Raw genomic sequence first — 18590 nt, forward strand, 5'->3', positions numbered from 1 at the left:
CCTAATCATGCACTAGAAGGAAGTCGAGGATGACTGATGATTATCTCAAGTTTTGGGATCCAAGCTTCCCTGATTTTAAAGAATATATTGGTAGCTTAATTTTTATAAGTATAGGAGCTTAGGGCCTCACTAGGGTCGTGTTTGTTTTGGATTTTTTCTTATGTAAACTCTGCTCAAATTTTGAGCTTATTATTTTGTGATAGTTTCATGTAATCTTGCTATTGTTTTGAAAATAAAGATGGAATCATTTTTGAGCTAGCACTGAGTTACCTCAGAGGACTAAAGATCTTGGATTAGGGCCCAATCAAATAAATCAAGCTCCTCTTTACTTGTATGTGTATGCTTTGTTTCATTTTGTAGATTAATTTACTGCTAGATGTATTTCTTTTATGGTTAAGAATAGGTCCTTTTGGTGATTTAGTAGTTTTATTCCATTTGTTCTTTCTTTAGCAGGTTAAACAGTGATAAAAAACGATTCAAAAGGATAGCAGTAGTGCCTTGGCCTCTCTTCCTCCCTTTGGGACCATGATTTGAGGCAAAGACCCCCTTGCTTCCCCAAAAACATTGATTTTCCTCCTTCATAGCACTTCTAGTGTTTACAGTGTTTTAGTGGGTTAATATTCTAGCTTTGCTTTGCTTTAGATCTTCTTCATCATGTTTATTTCCTGATTTGCAATAGTCCTCTTTCATTCTTTCTTTTCCTACAATATTTATCAGCATTCCCTTTCATAGATCATAGTTTAGACCCTTTTTATGCAAAACTCTATTTTTTCCTAAATGCATTCATTTCACTTGTTTCTTGATTTCCTTGGTTGACTGTCAGTTTTTATGCATCAGATCTCTTCTACTAGTAGGCAAGTTTATCATTAACCACACCCTCCATCTGATCCATGCCGTATTGGTCTCCCAAGTCTCACCTCAATTCTACCCTAGTTTCCTGCATTTTTCCATAGAACTTCTTCCTCTCTCCTTGAGCAAACCCAATCATATTTCTCTCTCTTGGTGATTCATGGTAGACCTTAGGCACCCTAACACCTCATTCCAACCTTCATCCACCTTTTTTACCCACTCTCACATCCTAAAAACAGTGAAAACAACTCTCGGCCTCCTCCTGTAGGCCTCCCGTAGTTTCCCTGTTTTCTTCCTATAGATTTCCTGTGTCCTCCTGTATATTTTCTCGTAGGCTTTCTTTTGAAGGCTGAGTGTGGTAAAATGATCCAAAAGACCACTTAAGACCTCCTAGGACCCATCCACACCATCCTACATCCTCTCAAGTCCCAAAACCACCCTTCAACGCCACCTATTTGCTGCCACACTCACACACAATAATTTACATGCATGTCAAATTCACATAAAAATACATAAAAATCCAAAAATATGGCTTTTGCTTATTTAGTTTGAAAAATAGCATAGTTAGATGCTTTTGAATTTCTTGACTAGGTATTGGCATTCCTTTCATGGTTTTCATAGTGATTTCTGCAAAAGTAGAATTAGTTGGTTAATTAGGGTTTACTAGGTTTGCTTTACATTTCAGTCTTTCTCCTTTCTGCAGTTAGAATAGCATCTGCAGAGTAATCTTTCTTTCTTTTCATCACATATAGAGCTTCTTTTGGAATCCATAGAAGTTGGCTTGAGCTCCTAGTGATCTTGTGCTGACTGACCAAGTGACAACTTGCAGTGAGAACTAGTACTTGTGCATACAGCACCGACGCTTCCAAGTTTGTTACGAACTACCGAGTTGAGAAGAGTCAAGTAGGTAGCCCAGGAGTTGCAGCATTATTGTTGCAACACTGTTGCTCACTAGAAGGCTGAGTGAGTGTGTGATGAATGATAGGTCAAGAGATCCTATAAATAGAAACAGTAATGTGTTGTAGGCATGTTGTTGAGAGAAGGATGAAATCTGAGTGAGCACGATGAGTGAATTTTGTTGAGAAGATTAGTGGATTATTGAAGAGTGAGCACAGAAAAAAGATGATATCAGGAAGAGTGACTATGAATTAGAACATTGTGTTCTTGTTTGAGTGTGGGTTGGAGCCTGCATACAGAAAGTTTGTGCTTCCATCTCTAGTGGGCACTTGAGAAGGCTTGGAGGTAGGTGCCTTATCCAAATTGGTTCTTGCATAAAACAAAGAAGTTTCAAGTTATTGCTTGTGACAAATCCTCGAATATGATGCTTCACATGGTGCTTCTAGTAATTGAGAGAGGTGTCTACCAATGGAGGGAGTTGGTGCTTCCTACTAGTTAGTGCTAGCAAACAATCAAATGGAGTTTATGCTTCCTGTGAGTGGTGGCTCACAAACAGATTGATGTCATAGAGTATGTGCTCACCTTTTACATCAATAACAACAACAATCGTGGTGGTTTTTTCTTGAAATGGTTTCCACGTAAAACCTTGTGTCTCATGTTTATGATTCTCATGGTGGGTTCTTGTATGGTGGTTTCTTATTGTTTCTATATTATATCTTTTTGTTGATTACATGGATGGTTTCCAAGTTTGAATAAGAAAAGTAACTTAGCATAAAGAGTTAAAAATTAGCCTTGGTATTGATTCACTCCCCTCTTAGTATTAACATAATATCCAATGTTCACGAAACCGTGGTAATTGTGCCAGTTGTTAGGAACACGTAGAAGGGCTAGGCTTACCAAATAATCTTTTGGAACAATAGCACTAACTTGACCAAGTTCATTATCACATTCTATCAACATCTTCAAGTACTGTTGAATAGCATCACTCTTCTACATCTTGATATTCAAAGTTTATCCTTGAGCACAAACTTCTTGTGGTCTATACTATTCTGGAACAAATTTTCCAGTGCTTTCCACATTTCATATAAAGTGTCTTTGTTAGTGTCAACTTTGCAGCCTTCCTCTAGTGATCAAATATGTTCTTACAAAGTGGTCTCAGAGTGTCAAAGTCAAATTTTGTCATTTTAGTGAGTTTTCAAGTAAAATTTGGTCACCATGTATTAGGTCTAGGGTTTCTTTGCATTCCTTTCAAAATTGTCCAAAGGTTGGTCCATGTCACCATTCAGCTGAGTGTACCATCATTCAAAGAGTTTTCATCATCATTTCAGGTTCCAATGGGTCATTTTACACCTTGCTCGTACTTCAGTTGTACTTGGATAAGGCTCATTTCCCTCTCCTAGGGTTTTGAAGTTAATTTCTCTTGGATGGTCAAATCATCAACAAAACTTGTATCCCTATGTTCATACACCTTTCCCTATCCTTAATGTACCTTATTAAACACTTCCCATCATTGATATCCCTCAAATTCCTCATTTTCCCACAAACCCTAGTTTCTTACTACAATTTGACAATTTTCTAGGCTAGGCCTATGTTTAACCCTTTTGGACCCCTTCCCCTCACTCAATATTTAAAATTCCACTTTCCCATATTTCCTAACATCCCTCCCTACTTTCCAAAATTTTCTCAAGAATTTAGAAGCTCCGTATCCCCTTCATTTCACTTCATTTCAACAAATCCCCTATTCCACACATCGGGATAGGTTTTACTCAAATTATTTTTCTAAGCAAGAAAAAATGAATTTGGAGAAAGTGGGAGATTTTTTTTTCCAAAATTGGCCAACAACGAAAAACCTCCTTCACTTTTTACACAGGCGTCATGGTTTTCGATAAATGTCAAAAATATAGTCGCCTCAGGAGAATTGATGCACCTCTAAAGTGACTTTGGGAAAATCAAGCTTTCCTCTAGCTTGGTTGGCCAAATGACTTACTTGATAAGTAAAATAATTACTAGAAACAAAGCGCTTTCCAATGAGCTATTATGAGCTCAATTTTGAGTTGAGGAAGACCTTCAAAAGTTGATTGAAACAGAACTCTACCTTTAGGTAGCCTCATTTTGCACATTTTCACCAGTCTTGGGATATTTGACTTTTGACAAGGAATATGAACTCCAAATTGGAAAATTCAAGTTTTGTTGCAAAGTAGACTTAGTAAGATTTCCAACACACTATCTTGAATCCAATTTAGACACCGAGAAGGCCTCCAAAACTTGATCTGAAAATGGTGCTACCCACAAAATTAGTGGCTCTACGCACACATGCTTTTCCAACAGGTGCATAGTGCCAACGGAACTCGCTTTTGATAGGGACCTCCATTTGAAGAAAACTTGGCATTTTTGGATTCCTTATGAAAAGTTATGCATGATCCATTTGAAGAAAACTTGGCATTTTTGGATTCCTTATGAAAATTTATGCATGATCAAAAATTACTAGGAAATTTTGACAAGTTTTGGACCTCCAGAAGGGCAAAAAACACCCAACAAATGCCCTCTCTGCCACTTTTTGGCCACACAGGAAGCAATCTTGGGAGATTGAAATTTTGGAGGGGAAAATGGACTCTAAATCAAAAAATGAAAGTTGTTACAGAAATTAGACTCACACGGCTTTCCAACGAGCTATCTTACACTTGATTTTGACATCGGGAATCCCTCCAAAAGTAGCTTGGAAAAAGCACTATGCATAGAAAAATGGCACTACGCACAGGATGAAAAGGTGCCAATTTTGCTCAAAAACTCTATTTTTCGCCTAGTTTTCTTCTAGTTTGAATTTTTCTCTCTTATGGTCAAATTCATGATGTGAAATGATGTAAATTGATGTACTATGATATAAAAATGGTAAAAATTGACTTGATAAGGTAGATACATTACTTATAGGTGGTTTAGAGTTGAATGAATCAGTTTCCTAGGTTTTAGAGGCAAGCTGTTCCACTGCCTATTTTTGTGTTCCTAGTTTAGATATGGTTGAAACCACCCCTCTTCTCATGGAATCAACCCTTGATGGATAGCACAGGTGGTTTGGAGGTTTATATCATGTGTTTTTTCAGTCATTTGTAAAGGTTGGACTCTTGTGGATGCATTGAGCACTACTGTACATCACTTTTGTAGTTTGGCAAGGAAATAAACCAAGGTTTTGCAACATTTTATGGGATTCTTATGGTAATTTTATTTAGAATTTGTTTTCTTCTCTGTAATTCAATTGATCTTATGTTTATGTGTGCCATCATCTCTCTCTTTCAGCATAACTAAATGAATCAAGTTTGAAAGGTGGAATTCATTGGTGTTTCAGTGTTGTACCTTGGGGTTTATTTAGTTCTAGATGTTTTCTACTATTTGAAGAGGACTCATGACTCTTGCATGCCCTCTCCAGCTCCTCACCAGTCTTTAGACTCATCATTACACTCATTTCAAAGTGCTAAAATACTTGCCTACGTCGCCCCACAAAAACCTTTGCAAATCTGTGTTCATTTCTCGGACCCAAAGCTGCCTTCCCCATCTGATCCAGCAACCCAACCATTAAATTCAATCAAATTCCTCTAAGAAAACATACCTATCCTAGAATTAGTATTCATATCAGTCATCTTGAGCCTTTCTTTCCATTCTTACATTGAGAATGACAAGGAGAGAGCCCTCTCTCGACCTGGTAAGGCTAGCTACTAGGTTAAGCATGGTTTGATGTTACCCTAGACCTGCCTTTCTCAGCCTGAGGTATATTTAGGAACTAATAGGTTTCATGATATCATTATCGATAAATCCTTTTAATCCATTATCTTCCAAAACTACCTCCATGAAATCCTTCCAAGCAATATAATTTGAGCTTCCCTCAAGGGAATACTTGAGTCCAATTCCATAGAAGTCCATCCTTGTAGGTTTGAAGAATTTATCCTGCAAATTTGATCCTCCTATAATAACAACTTCGCAATTTATGCAATACTATGAATCCTAGTTAGATACCATGTCAAAATTATTATGTAGATTCAAAATTTCTCATGGAAATTACAAAATCACAAGACTCAAATCTACTCTACTATTATGCAGAATTCAATTCACGATCGAGGACACAAACCATAAACATGCAAGAATATTATCACACATGTACAAAGATTTATCTAGGGGAAACCAACTTCTCAAAACCCCTTCCTATTTGTATTGCATTAATCAAAGAATATAGATGAAATACATATGCTTGATAAAGTGTGAACACAACCTTCAAGTGTACAGTATATCCCTCTACCTGACTGACTAACTATAGTCAACACAACCAATTTTCAACCAATCCAACCTCTTATTTCCTTGTGCTCTTCCATGAGGAATTAGGCCCCTATTAACTAGGAAATTCCTCAATTTGAATTTCACAATTCCTTTAGGCTCATCCTTTGACTGTATGCACAACCTACAAAGCTCAAAATAGTCTACAATTGATAGTACACTGCCTTGGAATCTCCATCTCAACTAGGTAACATGAATTATCACCATGCATGAGCAAATTTAGGTCAATTGATTAGTTATCTGGATGATCATTGAGTGTGGTTGAATTTACACTTCAACAACTTGACCTTCCACTAGTTCCTCCAATAGTTAGAACTATTTTAACTGACCATAACTCAATTTAACTGAACTAGATTACCACAGCTAAAATTGGCTCAATATAGGCTCCTAAAATTTAGGAATCACTACACATAACTAAACTTCAATATCCTAACTCGAATTAATAGAGACAGACTCCCTTTTTTAGGAATCAACTCAAGTAAATTGAACTTCAACTCATTAACTCGAATTGAGTGTTCTTAACTTAGTGACAAGAGCCATGTCACCTCTGTTAAGTCCTCCAAGTTGTCTGCTGATGTGGAATTTTGAATCTCCTCAATTTAATGAAGGAAAAAATCAAGTTGATAACTTTTTTCTTCAATTTTCAACAATAGTGCTACATGTCATGTTATGGACATGCACACCCACAAAAACATCCACATTAAGTGCCACATGAGATGTATCAGACCTATTATTAATCTCAAATTATGGTGGATGTAGACTACCATATCCATGAGTGGAAATGTTAGGAATTGTGAGTGAATACTTACTCATCTTAGGGCTTCATAATTTTCTATGTACCATGACTTTATATAATCAATGTACTTGTCAAAATAAAAAGAAAAAAAATTGTGTTCTTGAAAAATAAAATTATTTATTCAAGAATGGGTTTCTTGTCCATTAATTATCTTGTCTTATATTTAGCACCAATTTGTATGCTCTATGGTTGTGACAAGGTAACATTCAAAGTCATGTTTTAATTTACCATGAAGGGCTATTGAATTGATGTAAAAGAAATATTTTAAATGTAAAAATGGGATTTAGAAGCTAGCAAATGATGAGTTGGCCAACCCATTAATTCAGCCCCACAAGAAGATCTTCTACATAACCAAAGACTATATAAAATAAAGTTATTCTACCTCATTAGAGATACATAAGTAAATTTTTTTTTTTTTGAGGCAAGAGTAGTACCTTTGATTTCATAAAAACGAGAATAAAATTACAGGATATACAAGAACGCTGAACTCCAAGAGGTGACAGGGAAACAAAGGGCAAGAAGCCAAAGAAAAGCATCACCCCACTACAACAAACAACAAAAACTTAGATTACAAACTTTTGGAAGAACCAATCAAACTAAAGGGTTGATCTCTGGCAAACAAACATCCAAGAAACCCAAGCGAAAAGCCCACCACGCCACGTGGCCCCATAAAAAGGCGCCAACTGATTTGACAAAAAACACTTACCCCCACAAACAGACGACACCCCAATGAATAGCACCACCAAAACTGCTCGCTGAAACCACAGACCCCACCAACCCCACGGCCTCACCAAACAGCATGTCAAATTTGGAGTGTTGAATTACCCAGTGTGATCAGATGACTAAGCAGGAAATCGCATGCCCAAAGCTTACGATCTTTAGGGCATGGGGAGGGTGGTATAAGGACCGGGCCCTCCTCCACGTGTAAAGCAATCTATGGCAGTGCTGCCAATGAACAAAAAACCAATCTGCATAAAAAAGCAGTGCGATAGCAGTGAAACCGCCTACCCCACCAAACCCGCAAGCCCTACCAAACTACTCGATAGATCCGGAGCATTGATTCATCTTGCACCATCGGACGATAGAGAAGAAAATCGCACACCTGATGTGAAAGATATTTAAGGCACGGGGAAAGTGGCTTATGTATCAAGCCCTCCACCACGTGGCGTGATTTCTATGGCACCGCTGCCAAAAATCCGAAACCACTTTTAACTTGTGAGTGGTGCGATCTCTGCGAAATTGCCCAGAGGTGGTATTGACAACTATCACTGAAAATTTAGGATGATGCGGAAGTTTCTGATGCTGCTTACTACGGTCCGGGAAGCTTTGATGTCCGTCACTAAGAGTTATCCTAAACATGGTCCAATTTACCTCCACTCTTGCCTTACCTGTCACTGAGCACCATTTTTTCTAACTTGGTATAGCCCTTCGACCATAGGACATTGCTAATTAGGATCTATCATTTTGTGTCTGTACTCTTCTTTTTCCTCCTCTGCCTGGCTATGGCAGAGTTTTTTTAGGTTACTCTGCACCATAGTATTCCACCTCCTTAACATTGCACTGTCCTTGTTGCTAGCACCTTGGTTGGCTAGAATGTTAGCCAATTTGTTGGCCTTTCTCCTCACATGAATAAATCTAAGAGTACAAAGTTCCTGTAGATGCACTTGTATTCTCTGAAGGACTTTTGTTAACCTCCAATGTTTTGTGACCTTTTCCGGCCTTGTCCCATTACTGATTCTTTTGGCAACGTTTATGACTAACTCTGAATCTGCTTCTATTATGACGTTTTGGCAGTTAATTTGAATCAAAAATTCTAAGCATTGTTCCAATGCCATTAGTTCCACCATGTTGTTAGTGGCTTTTCCTAAGTGACGATGGAAGAGGGAGATAATGCTACCTATGTCATCCCTTAGAACTCCCCCATAACCGACATCTCTCAGATTGCCTTTGGAAGCTATATCAATGTTGTACTTTAAAAAACATTTAGGGGGGATGCCAGAATTCCTCCCCCTTTTCTCTCATGTTTTTCATCTTGTCTAGCCCTTGAGGAATAAGCCCCTGCAAGTCTAACAGCTGGAGAATTCTCAACTCTCCAACTGAGCGAGGATTTTTGGGGAGATTCCTAACCGTGGTGCCCACTATCTCCTTTAGTTGTTTTACGATTAGCTCCACCGGGCTAAGAGAGGCGTAATTTTCCTCTTTGAATATTCTTTTATTCCTTTCCTTCCACACATTCCAAATGATGAAGCTTGACAGAAGATTCCAAGCACAGTTGAGAATTTCATTATCTGAAAAATTATTCCTCCAGTTGTTTAGAGTGTTGACAATACTTTCTTTGTCTCTATTAGACTGTTTGAAGATGTTGGTAAAAAATTCCCATATCCTATTAGTGAAAATGCAGTTGTTGAGAATATGCTCTATAGTCTCCTCCTGGATCTCACATAGTTGACATTTGGAGGGTCCTAGAATGCCCCTTTTTTTGAGGTTGTCCCAAGTTAAAAATTTTCTGTGGTGAACTAACCACATGAAAAGTTTAATTTTCATCCAGCCTTTGTGCTTCCAAAGCTTCTGCCAAGTTTTATCAGGAGCTTGGGGTTCTATATCGAGGAGAAAACTTTAGCTTCCTTGATGTTAAAGTTTCCCTCTTTGTTGTTACCCCATCTCAGTTGGTCCTACCCTTCCATTACTAAAATTATTCTCTGATCCAACAGTCTCTTGAGAGATTCTGCTTCACTGTTGAGGGTTCTATCCTCTCTGCCCTCAATTGTTTTCCAGATTCCCCACTTTCCCGCATTATGTGAGTTCTCCCAAAAGTATTTTACCTTTACTAATCCTTGATTCTGAGTCTCTAGCTTGAGGACGAAAATTTCTTCCTTTAGAGGATTTGGTTCCTGTTGCCATTTGTCTTCCTAGAAAAGTGCCTGATCTCCCTCTCCGATTTCCTAGAAACTGTTTTTTTGCACCACTTCTCTATTCTCCCAGGCCTTGTTCCATATGGGGGAGCCTTTCACTGTTCCTGTTATATGTATGATATCCAAATCCGGCCAGGCATTGGCATATTTATCCTTCCAGATGCTTGCCCATTGAGCTTTAGGATCCTTAACCCACCTCCACCAAAGTTTGGCTCCTAGAGCCTTGTTGAGAATCTCTGCGTTGTCTAAACCCAGGCCTCCTTGGTTCTTAGGTTTGCAGGCCTTTTCCCAAGAGAGTAAAGCCCATTTTTTCCTAGTATCCTCTTTGCCCCACAGAAAGTCTCGTTGAATATTCCAAAATTGCTGCAAGACTCCTAATGGAGCTGGGAGGGCTGATAGCATGAAGATAGGGATAGCTTGGAGAACTGCTTTAGTAAGAACCAGTCTACCAGCTAGATTTAAAGATCTTTTTATCCATTTCCTAACCTTGCCTTGCATTTTATTTATTAACGGATCCCATATACTCTTGTGTTGGGGTTTAGCTCTAAGTGAGCTCCCAAATACCTGGATGGAAGAGATTCTCTTTGAAAGCCTAAAATTCTAGAGACATTTCTCTAGATGGCAATATGAGTGTTAAAGAAAAAGAATTTTGATTTGGTAAGGTTAACTTCCATACCTGAGGCTTTCTCAAAGTCATCCAAAATCTGTTTGTAAGCAAGTGCTTCTTTAACTGTAGGAATTCCCTGTAACATGGTATCATCTACAAATTGTTGATGAGTTAGAACTTGGCCATTCTCCATAAGTTGGAGACCACAAATTCTTCCCATTACTCTTGCATGCCTGATGGACTGTCCCAGCCCTTCCATCATGAGGATGAAGAGAAAGGGAGAGAGCGGATCTCCTTATATTAGACCCCTGGAAGTGAGAAAAAGCTCAGAAGGGGAGCCATTCACTAAAATTGAAAAGATGGATGTAGTTACAAGGGCCATGACCCATCTGACCCAATTATGATCAAAACCAAATTCTATGAGCACTTTTTTGATGTATAACCAATTCACTTTGTCATATGCTTTGGCTATATCTAGTTGTGTGATCATTCCCGCTCTCTTGTTTCTAGTTAATGAGTGAACCACCTTGTGAGCTTGAATTATGTTGTCTAGAATTTGTCTTCCTTCAACATACCCTGTTTGTTCCCCGGAGATAAGTGTGGGCAGTAGGGGTTTGAGTCTGTTGGCCACCACCTTGGAGATTATTTTGTAGAAAACATTGCATAAGGCGATGGGCCTAAATTTCTCTGGTGTTTGAGCATTATCCTGTTTTGGAATAAGGGAAATAAAGGAAGTATTGAGAGCTTTCAAGATGGTCTTGTTTCACCCGGAGTCTTCTACTATCTCTACAATATCCCTTTTGACAAAATTCCAGCAGGCTTTGAAGAAATCCACATTAAATCCATCCAGGTCTGGTGCCTTGTCGTTCTACATTTCCTTGAGAACCTCACTGATCTCCTTTTCAGTTACAGGTCTGTTGAGGTTACCATTGTCCTCTCTGGATACCAATTTAGGTATGTGTTTAATTAAATTCTTAATGAAAGGTTCTCTTCTTGAAAAGTTTTCCTTGCCAATATCCCGAAAATGCTTTACTAACACTTCTTCTATCTCATCATGGGCTTGACGAATTTGGCCATTCTCGTCCTTGATCGAAGATATTCTGTTGTGAGTTCTATTCGCAATGCTAGATCTACAGAAAAATTTAGTATTGCATTCTCCCTCTTTTAGCCATAGAACTCTATATTTTTGTTTCCAAAAAATTTCTTCCTGTTTGCATAACATTTCCCATTCTTGGTGGTATTTCTCTGCTTGATTATTTTTGTCTTTGTCAAAGCCATTCTTGATCAAATCTTGATTGAGCTCTAGGATTTTGGTTTCCATGATTTTTTTACTTGTGAAAATATTGCCAAATTCCTTTTGGTTCCATTCCTTTAGCTTCTACTTGATGTGTTTTAATCTTTTATGTAGCATGAACATAGATGATCCTTGAATCTGCAGGTCTTCAGCCCACCATTTTCCAATGTTGCTGATGAAATCTGGGTGTGAAAGCCACATATTTTCGAACCTAAACAGTTTGTTTCTTGGGATGCCAACGCCCTTGATCTCCATTTGAATAGGCCAGTGATCTGAGCCTCCAAAAGGAAGAATATCCGCTATTATTTCCTTGTCTAGAAGCAGGAGCTCTTCATATATCATGAATCTGTCTAGCTTGGAAGCTACATGGGCATCCCCTCCTCTTTTTTTGTTCCATGTGCACAGACCATTGCTTGTCTCAATGTCCACTAGCTTCATGTTTTCTGGTCCACTAGCTTCATGTTTTCTGAAAAACAATGGAAATCTGAGGAATCTTTGTATAGTGCTCTTGTCCCTCCTTTTTTCCTCGAGAGAGATCTGATCATGTTGAAATCTCCTCCTATAACCCATGGTATCCCTACAAATCTGGTCCTGAGGTCAACTAAGGAATCAATAAACTTGATTTTGTCATCTAACCTTTGAGGGCCATAAACATTCATTACAAGATATCTGTCTCTGTCTCCTATAGGTTGTATAACAATTGAAAAATAATTTATTGATGCCTCTGCATCAATAATACCTATCTTTTGGGGGTTCCAGAGGATGAGGATACCCCCTGCTATATTTCCTGCTTTGACTTCTATAAACTCATATTTGCTGAGCCACCTACTATGGATTTGCCTTATCTTTTGCATAGAGCATTTTTTTTCTTGGACAAAAATTATGTCCGGAGCTACCTATTTCATTCTATTATTCAACATTCTCTATTTCCTTTTTCTTCCTAAACCTATTATGTTCCAAGTTGTAAACTTCATATTTAAATATTGGTAAAGGAGTAACTGGTTAGATCTTTCATCTTACCTAAGTCTATCATGAGCTTTCCACATTCCATTAAAATTTCGTTCTACTTTTTTCTACCCCTTTTTTTCCTCGGGTTTCTTGGAGCTAATTCTGGGGTTGATTTTGCTTCTTTTCTTCCATGATTACCCAGTCTTTCAACACTGCTATTTTCTACCAAGCTCTTTTCCTATGTTTTCCATAAGAATAATTGCTTTATTTGATTACATTCTTCTTGTGGTATAGATTCCACCCCACCTGTTTTTCCCTTACTCAAGAACCCTTCTAGATCTAGGTTTTCTCTGTCAAGAATCTCTTCTAACTCACTGTCTTCCAGTTCCATCTTGCTTTGAGTCATTTCTTGATCCATATCCATCTTTGATTCACTCATTATTATCCCTTTTTGTTTTTCCTTTACCTATTCTTGATCCTGTTCTTATTCCTTTTCATGCTTATCATTTCCCTCCTTCATTCCTTGATTTTCACCTGCTATATCTTCCTCCTCTTCAAGAACATGGAACTGATTCGGCCTCCCTTTTTGGTCATCTCTTGGGTGTTTATTTGGCCCTTTTTTTTTCCATTTTTTCCTTTATGAGATACCTTGTGAAATCCATCTATTTCTTTCATTGTGTTAGGTTTGCACTTGTTCTCAACCTTGCTAAGAGGGCAGCCTCTAAGAAGGTGTTTGTGTTCATGACATTTTCAGCATCTAAATGGAATATGCTCATAGTCGACCGTCTGTACCCATTCCTCATCATGAACTTCCAGTATGACCTCGTCCAAAAGTGCTCCAGATAGGTCCATCTCTACACATATCCTAGCAAAGCAGGTGTATTTACCCTTTCTTGTAGCTTCAGAATTTTTAACATACCTTCTTAGTTTATTGCCTATGGATGTTAGTGATTCTATTTTCCAATAATCCAGAGGTAGCGAATAGAGTCTTACCCAAACCGGGACTGAGGTAAAGGTTTCCCACTCTGGCACAAAGTTCATCATCCATGGCCGCATGTAGAGCCCTGCTACTGCATAGAAGTATGGCCCACCTTCAAACACTCTGTCTTTGTCCTCAATGTTTGTGAACACCACAGTGAAAAAACCCTTGGATCCTAGATGAAGATCGATGCTTCCTTTAGGCTTCTTGTGGTACCTGATCCATGTTTGTAAAGCCTTTTTGGTGGGACATAGTCCCATGAACTTACATATGATAGTGTAAGTCTGCATGTGCTCCCTGTGGGCCTGTAGCTCTAGATTATTTAAGATCACTCTAGGAGTAATTTCAGCTTTAGGTTTGCACGGTCCCTTTTGTTTCTTGTCTTTTGTTCCCTGTTTTTTGTCATTTCCCTCCTTGTCTTTTGTGGCTTCATTTCTCTTCTTCTTGTTACCTTTTGTATCCTCTTCCCTATTTTTTCCTCCTTCCATCTTGCTACCTCTGCTTGATTCTGGGGGATTCTTGCCCTTGTTAACCACCACCTCTCTGAAGGAGGGAGCAGAGCTCCCTCCTCGACCCCTGTCCATGGCGAAAGACACTCGCAGACACCCTCGACTCCATTTTTCCGATCGTCCACTCTTTCCCGCTCCCTCAGTTTCACTCCCGCAACTTATTTTTGCAGTCCTACATAAGTATTTCACACTCTTCAATAAGTCTAAGAAAAATTCAAAGTGCGAAATAACAAAAGGATAGCGAGGAAAGGAAGACAATTTTTCTTTTTTGACTTGGGCATTAGTTTTTTTTTCGAAAGCTCGCATGCTTGGGAAGGTGTTATAGCACCATTTGCCACTCTTGGTAGATCTGATGCTTTAATTATGGCCTAGGGAAACCCTTCCTTCCAGACTTGGTCCAAAATATATAAAAAAATCTGTTTTATTCCCTATATGCTACTTTTCCCTATGATAAAAGGGTTTACACGTGGGTCAACATATGCCCGACCCACGTACATGTGTTAAAAAACATAAAAAAATAAATTTCCTTAATTTCAGGCAGAGTTCATGGGTTTTACCTATTATTCACCTCCTATACCCCGTGGCCCAACTGTTTCCCAACTAAAAAATCTAATTTGGAGAAGTATAAATAAACTTCCATGGGAAGGACTTTAAGGAGAAGATATGAGATATTGATATTATAGTGAGATTATCCTTGATCGAGTCTGACAAAATCCATGTGCCTCATGCACTCCCCAAAGCTTCAGGAAACTTTTGTTTCCTTGTTGGAGATATCCTTCATCTTTCTTGAGATATCCTTGTATTGGTGATGGAGGAAGATTGTTGAGGCCGTGAAAGGATGGATTCGGAGGATGGTTCCACTTGGAGCCAAAGAAGGAATTGAGTCGTATTTCTCCACTTTACTTGTATATAACTTCAATAAAGGAATGCTATTCTATTTTTGATATTAAATGTGTTTATGCATCAATTTATATTGTAATTAGTTTATGAATCTTACATTGATGCGTAATTGTTCATTCCTTTATATGATTTACAGTTAATATCATGAACATGAATTATGTTTCTAATGTTGTATATGTTTCATTTGAATAATTTTTAGGTTTCAAAGACATCACTAGGAGCTAAGGGTTTTCACCCTGTGGGACCTACCCAAACGTAGGACATCCGGGTAAGGACACTCCTACATAGTTCAGTAGAATAACCATTTAGGTTGATTTCCTGAGCATTTCTTGTTGTTGTTTTCCCTCCATTCTATTGGGGTTCTCAACCCAAGACCCTAGGGTGGTCTCACCCTCAACAAAATTGGTGATTCCACTAGGGATAACATTCTTGTTATTCCTGGTTTGGGTTATTTGTTCTCGATCAGGGTTTGTTTCTTGATTGCTTGCTTTTGTAGTATTAATTGACTCTTTAGCTTCCCAGGTATCAAGTCTGACCTTCTGGATTAGGCCTTGATTTTTGTTTTTTCCTAATTGGGCTCTATATATGCTATTTTTTTGGGTTATAGTCGCGTATACATGCAATTTTCCTCAAGCAGACTCACGTATAAGTGAATGTCTTGTGTTAAAAATGCATGTGCATGCTTTTGTGTCTTTACATAATTGCGTATACAATTTTTTGAATTGTTTTTTCAAATCTTTTTGCCGAGTTAGGTCTAATTCCTGGTGATTTGTGTGGTTTTATGGTCATCCATTGTATAAAGAACTCAGTTCTCCTACAAACTTTCTTTTTCAAATCTCCTTCTCACTGAAAAGCCTAGTTGGCCTAGGATTGCTTCTTAAGAAAGTTTGTGGTTTGTGTCTTGGGTTCAAGACTTCTGTTTGAAGTTCTTGGATGTTCTATTTTTCCAGAACAGGAAATTGATTTCGATTTTGTTTGTAACCCAGATTTCAAGTTGTCTTGCTTTTCTTTTCCTTTTGATTGGCCTTGTTAATTTTCATTCTTTTTTCAGAGTCCTTTTTGGGAATTTTGAAAGTTTTTCTTTCTAAACATTTTGTTGTTTTGTTGAAGTCTTTTGCTGTTGTTCAGGATCATTTTGTGCAAGTTTGTAGTTCTTCTTGTTTCAAGTTTCATTTATTAATAAATTTTATAACTTGCAATATTTAAAAACTCCTTGTGCTTATTTCTTGATCTTTTGAATTTTAGTAGTTCTTTTGAGACCTCAAAAAGTTGCTTTTGTTTCCTTAAAATAAAAGGACAAAAATATAGCTTTGCCTTTCTTTTTCTTTCCAAGATTTTGGTTTTTTGGTTTCTTTTGTTTTGTTTTTGAACAATTATGATCTTTTTCAATTTGTTTTTCTTGGTTTTGAGGGAAATTTGTTATTAATTGTTTGCCCTCTTTATTGTTAAGTTGGCTTATTGATTTAATAAAGAAACAATTTTGCTTCTTGTACGAGCATCCATGCACTATCATTATAGTTTTCATTAGGATAGTTTGCATTGCAAACATTTTAGTCTTTTTGTTAGCTTTTGTGTGTGTGGAGTATGTTTTCTAGAAAAAGAAAAAAGTGATTGTACAAGTTTATTTGTAGAACCCTATAGAAATCCCTTTTCGTTGAAGAAAATAACTGCATTTGCATGTATTTAAGTTTCTATTGGTTTTTGTTGTGTCAAAACATCATTAGTTTCACTCTCATTTTTACCCATGACTTAAAGAACATCCCTATAAAATCAAGCACTTTAATAAAATGAACTAAAACTTTTATTTTTGTCATTAACAAACACGAACAAGTTTAGGTTTGTTAGGGACTTGGAATAGGTGAGTGGAGAGTTAACTCTCCAAGGCTGCTCAAATGATCAAATGTACAAGTCAAATAACAAGAAAAATCCAATATCGTTAGAAATACCGAGAAAGCTCCATGACTGAGAGATGCAGACTCTTGTACTTGTTGGATCCCGCCTCATGACTGTTCGGCCCGGATTTTGATACGACTTGGTGCCCATAGTTTCCTTTCTTAGGGATCTCATAGGTGGTTGTGGAGGGGAATCCCGTGGCACCTAAGTCTAACATTGCATCACATTCAGAAGTACTTATGGAGGGTACCCTTGCGAAGCTTGGATGCTTTCATCGACAAAGGATGTTTTTTGGAGGTCAGCATAACTACTTATGATAACTTCACTAGTAGGCCTAGGCAGTAATTACCCCAAACTATTTTCAGAAGGCCCTTGATTTTCACTTTCTTGTATTTTGGTGTCCGGTCCTCATCACCCGAAGCGTAAATACTTGGAACTTTCCTGATTGGTTTCATCTTTAGGGACTTTATAGTCAAGTTCTATTTGCTCTTTGTATTTATTTGGCTTTAGGTGGAGTTGTCTTGTCACTTTTTGACTTTAGACTCTGAGTTACTGACCTACCACTCTGTCAATCTTGAAAGGATTTTAATATTTCTTTTGAAAGTTGTGGAGTTTCCTCCTTGAGGGAAAAGGTTTTGATTGTGCATCTCTCTTCCTTGGTAGGTCATTTGTACATTCCTGCAAGCGAACGATCTACGAATAAGTTAGATATGGCCAATATTCCTATGTAGACCAACCAAGGTACCCTTCCAAAAGGGGACCCTTGTTCTTTTCCTTTCTTTGGAAACGTTGGTACCCCCATGATGGCCACTTTGAATATTCCTCGATTAAATGTTGGACTACATGTTTGGTTGTGGTCCACTCCAAATATTCCTGATGTTCTTGAAGCTTCTCAGATGAATGATTTATTTCAAGGGCATCAAGTGGCTATTAATTGTTCATCTTTTTTCAAAGAGAAATCTGGGATTCCTTGTCCTCCTCCCTCTTGTAATAAGATATCTAAAAAGAGGATAAAGAGGAAGATGAAGAAGAAGAATAGTTCTATCCATTCGTCACCAACCTCTGCTAGTCATGTTTGAGATGAGCATTTAGTCGCTGCAAGTCATGGTGTAGGCATAATTCTAGTCACTGCAAGTCATACTAGCAATGAAACATCATCAACCTATACTAGTCATGTTGGAAATGAGCTTTCGAACACTACAAATCACAATGGGGGCATAATTCTAGTCACTACGCGTCATACAAGCAATGGTTCACCTACCTCTATGAGCCATATTTTTGTTGACGCACCTGTTTCTCTGAGTAGGGTTCGGGGCACAAGTCCTATCTCTCTTGGGAAAGAGTCACTGATCTCTACAAGTCATGTTGCGGGACTCTCTGCAAACCACTTCTACTAATGTTGGCAAAATGGATGTTGATAAGTAACCTAGGCATGGAAGTTTTAAAAATAAGTTCCCTTGTAATATATGAAAGGGAGATCATCTTACTCATTTTTGCCCTAGTATTCCATAGGTACAAAGGATATGGTCTGAGTTTGAAATTTCTTATCCTCTTGAATCTGATATGGTTTCTCAATAGTCTCATCAACCATGGGTTGATAATGTGGTTGAGCAGTGAAATATTCAGCTGATTACACTCCTATTTTGGGGGATGAAGTACCTAACAACAAAGAGTATTTGATTTCTA

Source organism: Pinus tabuliformis, chromosome 8, assembly GCF_031772625.1.
Source record: "Pinus tabuliformis cultivar Carrire ecotype Pingquan chromosome 8, CPIR1, whole genome shotgun sequence".
In the NCBI taxonomy this organism is placed as follows: Eukaryota; Viridiplantae; Streptophyta; class Pinopsida; order Pinales; family Pinaceae; genus Pinus; species Pinus tabuliformis.